This window comes from Manihot esculenta, chromosome 11, assembly GCF_001659605.2.
Source record: "Manihot esculenta cultivar AM560-2 chromosome 11, M.esculenta_v8, whole genome shotgun sequence".
NCBI classification, from domain to species: Eukaryota; Viridiplantae; Streptophyta; class Magnoliopsida; order Malpighiales; family Euphorbiaceae; genus Manihot; species Manihot esculenta.
The window spans coordinates 31686906-31701908 of NC_035171.2; the positions used below are offsets into that span (position 1 = coordinate 31686906).

A 15003-nucleotide genomic window follows, 5' to 3' on the forward strand; every position below is an offset into this window, starting at 1 on the left:
TCGAGGGGCATTGGCCACTTGCAGCTGTCGCTTGTTAATTGCATTTTCAGTTTGCACAGCATTCCTGTAAAAAATATGGGGGACAAAGGCATAATGTAAGTATGTAACAGCATGGAACAACAAAGAAATTACACAAATACAGAGAAGGGGAAGGGAAGGGAGGGGGGGAATGCAAGACAATTTCATTTCATGAAAACAATGAATTGTTTGTCACAGAGGGGCCATTCCTTTTCTCAACGTCCCCCATAAAGGAGAAATTCCATCAGATGGTTCACCAAAACAATGTTAGTGCCACTAAAATTGTCTCAGATTTACAGTAGACTACCAGAAAAATGTCTTATCTTGACCCATACGAGAATATTCAACTGACATACCGTAAGGCAGATCTTTCATTGTAAGATGGTCCTTTAGCTGCACTAGCTAGTTGGTTTTCATCTACTTGAAATTCAGAATGTGTTTCTAGTCGATGAATTTCAGGTGATAAATTGCTGAGAAGCCTGTTGTTGTCCAGGAGACTAAAACATATGCACAAAAAAAATGGAGTTCATATACTAATGGAAGCAAAAGATAATCTCAATGGAGGAAAAAAATTGTTCAACATTATCAACTTACAGGATTGTCAAAGAGAGACTACTGTCAAGGACGGGAGGGAGTGGCCCACTGAAGTTATTATTTCCAAAATCTAGCACCTCCAACTCCTTCAACTCTCCAATCCCTTCAGGAATGATGCCAGTAAAAGAATTGTTGTGCAAAATGCTGCAGCAGAACATTAAGCCATATGACCAAAGGCAAAAAAATTCTGAATCAAAGGACAGAAGGTAAATTTATGTTGCCTAGTTGATACTTACATAGACTTTATGCGAACAAGGTTTCTGAGGTCAGGTGCTAGTGTTCCTCCAAGATAAAGATCTTTCAAGTTCCTGAATATTACATATTTTTCTTTAGAATAAAATAGAGAGCTTATCAGCAAGTAGTATCACGTTTAAAATAACCATTAACTACAAAGAGAGTAACACTGATTTTCTTTTCAAGTTTTACTCAATCTGAGCTGATTCCATTAAGTTCTAATCAAAATAAACCGAACTTGGAAACCAAAGCACGAGTTAAGGATTCTGATTCAAGTTGCAAAGTTTACATATCACCAGGGAACCCAAAAGGATCCCAGGCACAGCAGCACCTGATGTGATATAGTTTTGAAAAATGTTCTCACAATGCTGCAGACTGCAGCCAAAAGGGCAATCAACAGAACATGTAATCCATAGATCAAGCAGCATAAATTATAGTAATAGAGTTACTTTGATCTGATAGAGTCATCCAAAAAAGTAAACTGGAAACCAACGGATGACTTCTCAAAACTGCAAAGTAATAGCTAGAACACACTTTAAACTTGCCATCCAAAACCAAAAGGTTATGTATTTTTCATCGCTGACTCGCATAATCAGCTTCAGAAATTACAAATTTTATCAAAAAAATGCATCTCGAGCCTCAAAACTTTTCCCTTAAATTTTCCAGTATCAGAACAGAAAAGAAAACGAAAACAAAAGGCCAAAATTTTTCAGCAGAGAGAAAAGATACATACAATTCGACAACTTTGCCATCAGAGCACTCAACTCCAAACCAATAACACGGATTAACAACTCCATCCTCATCCTTCCAATTCTTCAACGCGTCGTACGGATCACTCACTATTCTTTCTCTAAACTTCAATAACGCTAAACCTGCAAACAGACCACCAAATTTCACCAACCATTCTTCTCCACTTTCCCAAGAAACAAACAGAAAACCATATGTAGCTATATACCTTCGTCGTTGAGCGACCAGCACAAAATAAAGTTCCGGTAGAGCAAAAAGAGAAGAAGAACTCTAAATCTGATGAATTTCCAGGAGCAAAAAGAGAAGAAAATAAACATCATAATCTTTATGAATATTTAAAATATTTTTCAAATTAAAAATATTATAAATAAAAATATTCTCTCCTAGCGTTATTATTTTTTAATTAAAATTTTAACGAGCTACCACAGAATATTTTTATTAATTAACGACTTTTTTTTTCAGATTAACAATTCATATAATATTTTTTTATATGCTTCTACATGTTTTTATAATATATATAATAATGTAAGTTTTCCTCTGTACTCCTTTTGTAACTCGGTACTCTCGCCTTTTCCTCTTTTTTAAACCTAACTTCTTATTTTTCCTTCTCCATAAGAAACGATCTGCTTCAATTAACTATCGATAAATAAGAAAATATAGTTGTCCCTAATAATTTAAGAGTCAACAACAGGAAAGCGGCTCATCCCGTCAAAGATCGGAATAAGAAAAAACAATGATCGTTTAAGATATGTTTATGTGTATATATATATATATATATAAAGAATTTAAAATTGGACTCACAGATTTAATATGGTAAGTGCATTTAAGTAAATTTGATAGAACTCTCATATTCTAGTCTCTCAATTTCTAATCCCCATTCTAAAAAAAAAAAATTAAAATTATTTACTTATTCAAATTTTTATAATAAAGCATGTTAAATTTAATTTTAAATTAATTTTTTTATAAATTTGACTAATATGTATTTAAGTTAATAATTTTCTCAATGATATTTTCTAAAGCATATTATAGTAGCTATCCATGATTTGTTTTTTTATGTTGAATATTCTTCAATAGGTATGGTGTATGACTGAAATACTGCATTTTCCTTTTATGTAATAGAAATTAGAAATCGCTTATGTTTGCAAAAAAACAAAGAAAAAGAGAAAAAAAAGGAGAAATAGTATCACAGGGACTTGTTAGAAAAATAATAAACAAAAATCAACAAGTAAAGATTTACAAGTTTCACAAATAATTCATAAATCAGCAAACACTTGCTGCTAAGTTTATAAACATCTGTGGCAAAAAAAAAGTCTATAAACATCTAATCAAACAAATCCCATCAAATAAAAGAACCCAAATAGGAAGATCCCCACTTTCCTGTATTCCATTTTTTTCTAAAATAGAAAATAAGCAAAAGAAAAAACACCAATATTATTTTATTTCTATATTTCCTATTGTGGATAGAGGGCTAAGTTGACATACGTCGCCGCTTCACGGGATAACATATGCCGCACTTAATCAGACCGTTTACATTGCACGGGATAACATAGGCGGGATAACATAGGCCGCACTTAATCAGACCGGATGTGCAGGTCCTAAACCCATGCTTCTCAGAGTAGATCTTATGGCTGCCATTCAATCAGCTTACTCAACTCACCACTCTCATTCATCTCCTTGATCTCCTCGGCCCCGCCAACATACTTCCCTCCTAAGAAAACTGCAGGTAACCTAACTTTTTTGGACGCAGTAGAGTGGCTGAGATCACCAAGTAGGGCTCACACCTCCCTAAGACGTCCGCCGGAGCCACCTTCACCAAGGTACTTCTCCTGCTCATCTTTCAAAGATATCAATGCCATTCTCTTAGAAGAACAAAATGAATCCAAATCCCAACCCCAAACCCCCAGAAGACCCTCCATTTTCCACCGTGCCTCCCCACTCCACTGCCACCACCGCAACCACTCTAAAACATTCATAATTTCACCACCTCCTAACCAGGGTGAAATTATGAATGTTTTAGAGTGGTTGCGGTGGAGTGGGGAGGCAATCCGGACACGGTGGAAAATGGAGGGTCTTATGGGGGTTTGGGGTTGGGATTTGGATCCATTTTGTTCTTCTAAGAGAATGGCATTGATATCTTTGAAAGATGAGCAGGAGAAGTACCTTGGTGAAGGTGGCTCCGCCGGCAGTCTCAGGGAGGTGTGAGCCCTACTTGGTGATCTCAGCCACTCTAGCCACATTATATATAGAGAGAGAGAGAATGGAAGAGACATGAGACTAGTTAGGGTTACAAAGTAGGACTGGACCGGGCCTTTGGTGCTATTAAAGAAAGGGATTCTATAACTTTAACAATGGAGTGTCTGATCAAATGCTTGATTCATCATTGGTTTAAATCTTCGGAGGTCTTTAAAAATATTAGATATTCTCAATATTTATTCTAAATTTGAATTAAGCAAGAAGGAAAGTAATTATATATAAAGTCAAGTTTGCTTGGAAAAATTTGAAGTTATGGTAATTAATTATTTGAGTTTTTAATATTAATATTTGCAAAAAAGATGTCAGCCAATTGGGAAAAAATTACAATGCAGTACATGGTAATATTTTTAATTCCTTGGTTTCGAGGATGTTCAGAGATATGAAATATTTATTCTAAATTTGGATTTACTAAGAAGGAAAGTAATTATATATATATAGTCAAGTTTGCTTGGAAAGATTTGAAGTTATGGTAATTAATTATTTATGGATTTTTAATATTAATATTTACAAAAAAAAATGGAGCTAATTGGAAAAAAATGGCAATGCAGCACATGGTAATATTTTTAATTTCTTTGTTTCGGGGATGTTCAGAGATATGAAATATTTATTATAAATTTGGATTTAGTAAGAAGGAAAGTAATTATATATATAGTCAAGTTTGCTTGGAAAAATTTGAAGTTATGGTAATTAATTATTTATGGGTTTTTAATATTAATATTTGCAAAAAAGATGAAGCAAATTAGAAAAGAATGGTAATGCAGCACATGGTAATATTTTTAATTTCTTGATTTCGGGGATATTCACTAGTAGCCAGAGGGGTGCATTGAGATCTGCCAATCCCTAAATAATTCTGTTTACGACTATAGAACTTAATTGTGCCATATGTATGAGCAAATGCATGTGCAGGAACAACTCAGAAATCATTATTGAAATTTTAATATCATTTCTAGAATAAAAGATGTCATAGGATCACAATGGTTTCTTCCCGCTACTTCCATCTTAGTAAGGAAAAAAATATTTTTTAGTGTATATGGTATAAGAAAACTAATTAATTTTTTAATTTTAAAAAATATATTAAAATATTTTTAATATTTTTTTAAAAAATAATAATTATTTTTTATTAATTTTAAGGTTAAATATTATAAAAGAATTTAAAATGTTATGAATATAAAAAATTAATTAATAAACTTTTTAAATATCTAAAATATTAATTAATAAATTTTTAAAATTATAAATATTAAATAGTAAAATATTTAATGAATAAAATTAACCTAATCATTTACTAATAAATTTTTTAAAATATTTAAAATATTTTAATATATTTTTTAAAATTAAAATTTTTTATAAAAATTAAGTAATAATTTTTTCTTAATGCTTAATATTTTGATTTAGTGATTAAAAAAATAAATTATAAAAAATTATCTTTTATATTCAAGTAATCACTAACATAACTGCTATTCCCTACTAAATAAGGTGAATAATCAGTTAATAGTTTAATAAAACAGTTAATATTACAGAAAAAAGACTTTTATCATCAAATCTTATCCATATGCTTATATGATTTTTCCTAACCTCATCCTAAAATGAGTTAGATGAATAATCATCCGTCCTTAATAAGTGAGGCTACATTCAAAGTATCTAATTTGCATCCTAAAATTTTATTAAAAAATGAGAATTATCAGTATGGACTCACATTTAAAAATTAGAAAATGCGGAGCAAACAAAAGGAATTACATTCCCAATTGAGTCATGGTTCGGTTTTTATTTTGAATTTAAATAGTAATCTGTTAGGTTTTGAAGCAAAATTAAAATAAAATCAACATCAATTTAATTAAGTTGTTTTATTTTTCTTTAAATCAAATTAAAATTTGCTGTATGTCACTTTTTTTTGCATGAAATCGTTGAATTGAAATCAATATTTAAGAATTTTAGAATATGGGCGTAAATCTCTAATTTCATCTTTCACGTTGACCTTAAATTGACTACCATGCATTACATTATTTATTTAAATTGAGTAGTAGCTTTTTATGATACAATATTTAAATTTATCTCGTACTTTTTTTAATGTTGTTTGTTATAAAATTGACAAAATAAAATAAGATAGAGTTTAATTTTTAAAATTTAATAAATGCTCACCCGAAAGCATTCTACATATTAGTATATTGACTAATATTATTATTAATAAAATATTGTTTACTATAAAATTGACGAAAATGTTTTTTATAAACCAATAAATCAATAAATTGAGTTATTTTTAAGTACATTTGATGGGAAGTATATATTTGGATCCAATTTATTATAGATTAATAAATTTTTAAAATTATAAATAATAAATTATATTATAAAATAATAAATAAAATTCACTTTAATATCTATTTTTTTTTTTGAAATAGGAATTGGGGGAGTAGAACCTTAGACCTCTCAAGTCTACTAGGATGCATTTTCCACCAGGCTAAGCCTCGGAGTGCCTTTAATATCTATTAACTTCATAATAAATCTAATTCACTTAAAAATTTCTCCTTTTAATTTTTCCATTTTAATTCAACTTGTGCACCACTAATCTATCCAAACGGGATTTTGATGAGTCAACTTTTAAAACTAAAATGGTTTTTAATAAATACATTTAAAACTGAATTTATGAGAGAAACATTTACAAACATCAATAAAATGTGTAATATAACTATTTTAAATTTAATTTAATTATTTATTTTTAAAGTATAAACAATGATGTGATTTAACAAATGATATAAAATGAATTTTATTGTTCATCTCTCTAAAATAATAATGAAAGAACATTCACAAAAAACCACCCTATGCTAAATCGGTTAATATTTTTAATAATTGAACTCGTTCAAATACGATGAAAATTTATATTAAATTATTTAAATTCATTCTAAAATCAATTATTATGACTCAAATTAATACCATATTTACATAATTTTAATTAATAATTTATAAATAAAATTTTTTAATTAAAAATTTTAATTTTAAAACTTAATTTGGAAAAAAATGGCAATGCAGCACATAGTAATATTTTTAATTTCTTTGTTTTGGGGATGTTCAGAGATATGAAATATTTATTCTAAATTTGGATTTAGTAAGAAGGAAAGTAATTATATATATATAGTCAAGTTTGCTTGGAAAAATTTGAAGTTATGGTAATTAATTATTTATGAGTTTTTAATATTAATATTTGCAAAAACGATGGAGCCAATCGGGAAAAATTGGCAATGCAGCACATGGTAATATTTTTAATTTCTTGGTTTCGAGATGTTCAGAGATGAAATATTTATTCTAAATTAAGATTTAATATGAAGGAAAGTAATTATATATATAGTCAAGTTTGCTTGGAAAGATTTGAAGTTATGGTAATTAATTATTTATGGGTTTTTAATATTAATATTTGCAAAAACGATGGAGCCAATTGGGAAAAAATAGCAATGCAGCACATGGTAATATTTTTAATTCCTTGGTTTCGGGGATGTTCAGAGATAAAATATTTATTCTAAATTAGGATTTAGTAAGAAAGAAAGTAATTATATATATAGTCAAGTTTACTTGGAAAGATTTGAAGTTATGGTAATTAATTATTTATGGTTTTTAATATTAATATTTGCAAAAACGATGGAGCCAATCGGGAAAAAATGGCAATGCAGCACATGGTAATATTTTTAATTTCTTGGTTTCGGGATGTTCAGAGATAAAATATTTATTCTAAATTAAGATTTAATATGAAGGAAAGTAATTATATATATAGTCAAGTTTGCTTGGAAAGATTTGAAGTTATGGTAATTAATTATTTATGGGTTTTTAATATTAATATTTGCAAAAAAAGATGGAGCCAATCCGGAAAAAATGGCAATGCAGCACATGGTAATATTTTTAATTTCTTGGTTTCGGGATGTTCAGAGATGAAATATTTATTCTAAATTAAGATTTAATATGAAGGAAAGTAATTATATATATAGTCAAGTTTGCTTGGAAATATTTGAAGTTATGGTAATTAATTATTTATGGGTTTTTAATATTAATATTTGCAAAAACGATGGAGCCAATCGGGAAAAAATGGCAATGCAGCACATGGTAATATTTTTAATTTCTTGGTTTCGAGATGTTTCAGAGATGAAATATTTATTCTAAATTAAGATTTAATATGAAGGAAAGTAATTATATATATAGTCAAGTTTGTTTGGAAAGATTTGAAGTTGTGGTAATTAATTATTTATGGGTTTTTAATATTAATATTTGCAAAAACGATGGAGCCAATTAGGAAAACATAGCAATGTAGCACATGGTAATATTTTTAATTCCTTGGTTTCGGGGATGTTCAGAGATGAAATATTTATTCTAAATTAGGATTTAGTAAGAAAGAAAGTAATTATATATATAGTCAAGTTTACTTGGAAAGATTTGAAGTTATGGTAATTAATTATTTATGGGTTTTTAATATTAATATTTGCAAAAAAAGATGGAGCCAATCGGAAAAAAATGGCAATGCAGCACATGATAATATTTTTAATTTCTTTGTTTCGGGATGTTCAGAGATGAAATATTTATTCTAAATTAAGATTTAATATGAAGGAAAGTAATTATATATATAGTCAAGTTTGCTTGGAAAGATTTGAAGTTATGGTAATTAATTATTTATGGGTTTTTAATATTAATATTTGCAAAAACGATGGAGCCAATTGAGAAAAAATAGCAATGCAGCACATGGTAATATTTTTAATTCCTTGGTTTTGGGGATGTTCAGAGATGAAATATTTATTCTAAATTAGGATTTAGTAAGAAAGAAAGTAATTATATATATAGTCAAGTTTACTTGGAAAGATTTGAAGTTATGGTAATTAAGTATTTATGGTTTTTAATATTAATATTTGCAAAAAAAGATGGAGCCAATCGGGAAAAAATAGCAATGCAGCACATGGTAATATTTTTAATTTCTTGATTTCGGGATGTTCAGAGATGAAATATTTATTCTAAATTAAGATTTAATATGAAGAAAAGTAATTATATATATAGTCAAGTTTGCTTGGAAAGATTTGAAGTTATGATAATTAATTATTTATGGGTTTTTAATATTAATATTGGCAAAAACGATGGAGCCAATTGGGAAAAAATAGCAATGCAGCACATGGTAATATTTTTAATTCCTTGGTTTCGGGGATGTTCAGAGATAAAATATTTATTCTAAATTAGGATTTAGTAAGAAAGAAAGTAATTATATATATAGTCAAGTTTACTTGGAAAGATTTGAAGTTATGGTAATTAATTATTTATGGTTTTTAATATTAATATTTGCAAAAACGATAGAGCCAATCGGGAAAAAATGGCAATGCAGCACATGGTAATATTTTTAATTTCTTGGTTTCGGGATGTTCAGAGATAAAATATTTATTCTAAATTAAGATTTAATATGAAGGAAAGTAATTATATATATAGTCAAGTTTGCTTGGAAAGATTTGAAGTTATGGTAATTAATTATTTATGGGTTTTTAATATTAATATTTGCAAAAAAAGATGGAGCCAATCCGGAAAAAATGGCAATGCAGCACATGGTAATATTTTTAATTTCTTGGTTTCGGGATGTTCAGAGATGAAATATTTATTCTAAATTAAGATTTAATATGAAGGAAAGTAATTATATATATAGTCAAGTTTGCTTGGAAATATTTGAAGTTATGGTAATTAATTATTTATGGGTTTTTAATATTAATATTTGCAAAAACGATGGAGCCAATCGGGAAAAAATGGCAATGCAGCACATGGTAATATTTTTAATTTCTTGGTTTCGAGATGTTCAGAGATGAAATATTTATTCTAAATTAAGATTTAATATGAAGGAAAGTAATTATATATATAGTCAAGTTTGTTTGGAAAGATTTGAAGTTGTGGTAATTAATTATTTATGGGTTTTTAATATTAATATTTGCAAAAACGATGGAGCCAATTAGGAAAACATAGCAATGTAGCACATGGTAATATTTTTAATTCCTTGGTTTCGGGGATGTTCAGAGATGAAATATTTATTCTAAATTAGGATTTAGTAAGAAAGAAAGTAATTATATATATAGTCAAGTTTACTTGGAAAGATTTGAAGTTATGGTAATTAATTATTTATGGGTTTTTAATATTAATATTTGCAAAAAAAGATGGAGCCAATCGGAAAAAAATGGCAATGCAGCACATGATAATATTTTTAATTTCTTTGTTTCGGGATGTTTAGAGATGAAATATTTATTCTAAATTAAGATTTAATATGAAGGAAAGTAATTATATATATAGTCAAGTTTGCTTGGAAAGATTTGAAGTTATGGTAATTAATTATTTATGGGTTTTTAATATTAATATTTGCAAAAACGATGGAGCCAATTGAGAAAAAATAGCAATGCAGCACATGGTAATATTTTTAATTCCTTGGTTTTGGGGATGTTCAGAGATGAAATATTTATTCTAAATTAGGATTTAGTAAGAAAGAAAGTAATTATATATATAGTCAAGTTTACTTGGAAAGATTTGAAGTTATGGTAATTAAGTATTTATGGTTTTTAATATTAATATTTGCAAAAAAAGATGGAGCCAATCGGGAAAAAATAGCAATGCAGCACATGGTAATATTTTTAATTTCTTGATTTCGGGATGTTCAGAGATGAAATATTTATTCTAAATTAAGATTTAATATGAAGGAAAGTAATTATATATATAGTCAAGTTTGCTTGGAAAGATTTGAAGTTATGGTAATTAATTATTTATGGGTTTTTAATATTAATATTTGCAAAAACGATGGAGCCAATTGAGAAAAAATAGCAATGCAGCACATGGTAATATTTTTAATTCCTTGGTTTTGGGGATGTTCAGAGATGAAATATTTATTCTAAATTAGGATTTAGTAAGAAAGAAAGTAATTATATATATAGTCAAGTTTACTTGGAAAGATTTGAAGTTATGGTAATTAAGTATTTATGGTTTTTAATATTAATATTTGCAAAAAAAGATGGAGCCAATCGGGAAAAAATAGCAATGCAGCACATGGTAATATTTTTAATTTCTTGATTTCGGGATGTTCAGAGATGAAATATTTATTCTAAATTAAGATTTAATATGAAGGAAAGTAATTATATATATAGTCAAGTTTGCTTGGAAAGATTTGAAGTTATGGTAATTAATTATTTATGGGTTTTTAATATTAATATTTGCAAAAACGATGGAGCCAATTGAAAAAAAATAGCAATGCAGCACATGGTAATATTTTTAAATCCTTGGTTTTGGGGATGTTCAGAGATGAAATATTTATTCTAAATTAGGATTTAGTAAGAAAGAAAGTAATTATATATATAGTCAAGTTTACTTGGAAAGATTTGAAGTTATGGTAATTAAGTATTTATGGTTTTTAATATTAATATTTGCAAAAAAATGATGGAGCCAATCGGGAAAAAAAACATGGCAATGCATGCTAATATTTTTAATTGCTTAATTTCGGGGAATGTCTTTCCTCTTCATCAATCATCACAACGTACAGGCCATTTCCCCATTTCTGACTTCTCCATCTCCATTAATGGAGAGGCCGCTCATCGTAGTATCAGACTCAGAGGTTCGTCTAGACTTTATGCTCAATTTCAAATGCCGAGCCAACGTCCGCCTCAGGTCTCTCTCCGCCACTACCCCAATAGCATTCAAGGTCCAAACTTCAGCGCGCACAAGTTCCTGGTTAATCCACCAACTGGGCTTATCCCTCCTTCATCCTCTACCATCTTTCAAATCATACTCAGACCACAAACCCATCTCCCATCCTCTTTCCCTCGTTCTCCCTCCGACCGTTTCCTCCCAATTCATCCGATTTGACTAACCCCGATTCTCTCAACTCATGGTTCTCTTCCCTTCCTCTCTGGTCAACTCAAGATTTTAAGCTCAAGGTTGCCTTCGTCGGTCCGTTTCTTCTCCGGCACGCTGTCAGCAGTGGGGATGTTAACTCTGTGAAGAATATAATAAAGAGGCAGAGGTCGATACTTTCTGAGTTGTCACCGAGAGAGGCTGAGTCGCTCCTTCGAGTTGCTACTGAGTTGGCTGACCCTGAGGGTATGGTGAACTTACTGCTTGAAGCTGGGTTGAAGATTGACGCACGGGCGAAAGCGGATGATGTGGGCTTTCATCAAATGGACGCAAAGTGGCAATCCAAAGGCTGGTGCGAGCTGCACGTGGCAATAGCATTTGATCGGACGGACGAAGTTTTGGATTCATTGGATAGTTTTGGGCCATTGGATTTGAGAGATAAAGAAGGAAGGACACCGTTGCATTTGGCGGCAGGTAGAGGGAATATCAAGTGCGCTAGGGTATTGGTGGAATCCGGTGCAGATAAGGATGCTAAGAGCAAAGATGGCAGGACTGCACTGTATAGAGCAGCGGCAAATGGTGACCATAAGATGGTAGAGATGCTAATTGAGATGGGTTCTGACCCCACAATCGCAGATAATCATGGCCGTTCAGCTTTTGATGTTGCTCGGGACAAGGGACATCTAAATATAGTCACAAACTAGAGAATCCAGCTTCAAATAATTCAGACTACATTATTAAGTACCTTTCTTTATTGACGACGACGCCGGAGGAGATTCTGGAGACTCTGGAACGTGGAGAAGTAGTGCTAATGGCGGCCAGGCGAGGGAACTTGGAACACCTTGAATCATTACTAAAGAAAGGTGCAAACGAAAACTATAAAGATCAATATGGCTTCACAGCCTTGCGTGCAGCAGCTATCAAAGGGCACAAAGATATAGTATCAATGCTAGTTAAGTTAATAGATTGTTAACTGTTAAATTAAAAATTTTTAATTGAAATTTATATATTTCTCTATATTCATATGCACATAAATCATCAATAAGGAACAGAGGTGGCAGATCCATCAGGTTAGCTACTCCAATAAGACATAATATCCCTGCATTCCTGCAAAATATGCAGTATGTTGTCCAAGGCTCCTTTGCTTTTCACTTTAATGTTTGTTTTGCAAGGGTAGATACATCCAACAATTGAAATTTTAAACAATGGTGGACATGTTAGTATATTCTTAGCCTATCCAATTGTCTCCTAACTTACATGATAATCAAAAGATTCATTGCCCAGGTTAGAAAAGTGAACCATGTTGAAGAGCAAGCACGAACCTTTCATTTTATTCCTCTTCTAGAGGCAATATCAGAAGCATTTTGAAGCCATGACTGGTATATTTGGCCTGGAATCATGGTTTCTTCCTGATTCATTGTGCGAGTTGCATGTCTTCTTTTTTGCCATTTATTAAGCCCTTGACCCCATAGATCCTGTTTCAACCCCTCTTTCAAGATCAGATAAACTTTTATCGTCTTTTGTTAAGCTAACATGATCATACATAAGAGCTTCTTTAATTAAATTACTTTACCTGTCTGCTTGCCTTGCATTCATCAGATGGTTGATTGACTTATTTTTCTAGATAGCCTTCAATTTCAACAGCTGCATAAGGCAATATTAATGTTAATATATGTACACAGCTAGACGTTTTCTTAGTGAAAGTTCACAAGTGTTCGCTCTATCAGTCAAGGCTTTAGAGTAAATGCTAGAATGACCACATAATGTTTCGGTTCATTAAAATGAAGAAGGAAAATGATCAAATTGTTCTGTAGTTATTAATATACACTACTGTATGTCATCATCAAATAGAAAACCCATATATGATTCAGTAGTAAAGGAATTCACTACAAACATTTAAGAATCTCATTTTTGGAAAAAACAAATACATTAACAGAAGTTTCACATCCAGGAAAGACAAATAAATAGATAAAAACATATAATGGATTTTTTTTTTTTTTGAGATTGCAATATATAATGGAAATTGGTGAAAGAAAAAAAGGCTGCATTAGATAATTGCATAATCCTGTTGGAAAGCTAATTGCATAACCCTGTTGGAAAGCTAATTGCATAACCCTGTTGGAAAAAGGAAAAAAATGTAAAAGATTGTTTAGAATATCATGAAGATAAAAGAGATAGAAACAAAAAAAAACATCTTGAAATGCGCACATATCATGTTACTGACATGGAGTTTCATTCTGTCAGAGTTAGGAGGGTATGAGAGTAGGTTGGATCTTCATATGATCTCCAGAAGTGAAGTTTGGTTGTGTCTCCTCAAAGCTATCACAGATAATACACAAATCAACACGTTCAAACAATTTGATGTTCTTGGCATTAGCTGAGAGAACAACAATGGTTAGCTTAACGGAAAAGTTGCACACGTTCAAAACAATTTCCTGCGAAGGATTTGTTTGTTTAACATAATAGCTTAGATCACATGTAGAAAGCGAAATTTATGTTTATATTAATTTACCAATTGCAAAATGGGCTGCTCTTTGGAAACTAATTATGGCGTTTGTATCAGTCCCTTGGTTATCGGGCAGAGTTGTTACAGACTCCTTCCAGCGAACAAATCACACCAATTAATAAAAAACGAATATTGCAAAAAAAAAAATCTTGTTAACTAATAACTACATGCTCATGGGTCACAAGCATGGATCATCGGATTCGGTTGGGCAATTACTGAAAGCTCATTTAATTTATTTGGGTCGGGTCAATTTCAATGGGCAATTTCCACCGGGCCGAATCTAGATAGTAAAAAGTAGATTGTCGTTTGAGCATTACGTTCAATACGTCGAATAGAAATTGCTAAAAAAACATAATCATTATTTTTTTAATCGTAAAATTTCCAAACAAATAAATATTTCCAAACTAATTTTCAATAGCATTTAAAATTATTTTTTGATGTGTCACTTGAAATAAATCATATATGAATTATAGTTTTACTTAAAATTATTTATTAAATTAAAAAGAATTAATTTTTCATTTTCAATTTAAAAATTGGTAAAAAAATAAATTAAGTTAAATTTTTACAAATTTCTTGATTTGAAACAGGAAGTGAAAGGAAAAAGTTAAACTTATTTCAAACAAAATAAACAAGTCAATAAACATAAGTTCAACATTTTATGAAAATTCAACTGTTGTAAATTTATAAAATAATAAATAAGTAGGGGTGTAAACGAATCGAGTCGAGCCAAATTTTGAAGAGTTCAAGCTTGTTAGAATTCAAAACGCCATAAAGCAATGAAACCATGCAAGTTTGTTCACATTTACCAGTAGGAATTGAAG

At 30.2% G+C, this 15003-nt stretch overlaps 1 pseudogene; it reads left to right on the forward strand.

Annotated features, from left to right (window-relative positions):
* Positions 1 to 11288: 11288 nt before the first annotated feature.
* Positions 11289 to 12693, forward strand: LOC122725107 (annotated as a pseudogene).
* The last annotated feature ends 2310 nt before the right edge of the window (positions 12694 to 15003 follow it).